Genomic DNA, 684 nt, shown 5'->3' with positions numbered 1-684 from the left:
GAGGGTGTGTGAGTGTATGAAACAGGCAGGGGGAGGATGGGGCGTGGGTAGCAGTTTTATAGTCGTCAGGCTAAAGTTGGACTGAGGGCCAAAGCAGAAGTACAGGCCAATAAACTGAGATGCACTGGAGGCCTCAGGCTTGTATCCCTAGGTGCCCTGTACAGGGTGGGGGATCATACACATCAGGCCTGGATTGGCTCAGGCAGAGGACAGAAGAACCGAGGTGGAGGGCTAGAGTTTATGAGACACTCTGAAAGGGAAAATTCTATATATCTCTTTCTACTGCGCCAATGTTTGACGTGAAGAATTTTAATTCCTCTCCTGAGTGAATGGGAAGATGATTCAGGTATGCTGTTGGTTGAGTCATTTTCCCGATCCTGCTGGTAGTTTGACTTTTGGTACATGCAGAGTCCCCTGCTTGCTAGGAACTCCAGCCCATGCTGGTGACAGGCTTTGGTGGCTTCAATAATGAGCTCACCACAGGGCTAGCGCTTGCAGAGTTGAGACCAAAGAACCTTTTCTATCAGAAAATTTGCGTGTTGACAGCCCCTGCAAATTCACAGCAGGCTAACCAGGAAGCTACAGCAGAAGGCTCTGGGTATTAATCATGACTCATTGGCAAATAACAGCCTATGGGAGCCATGTGTCTGCCCTCCTATTTTATCTGCATGTCTTTGATGCGCT

This window comes from Bison bison, unplaced genomic scaffold (assembly GCF_000754665.1).
Source record: "Bison bison bison isolate TAMUID 2011002044 unplaced genomic scaffold, Bison_UMD1.0 scf7180017864367, whole genome shotgun sequence".
NCBI lineage: Eukaryota > Metazoa > Chordata > Mammalia > Artiodactyla > Bovidae > Bison > Bison bison.
The sequence above is the reverse complement of the archived record's forward strand: the minus strand, read 5'-3'. Positions refer to the sequence as shown.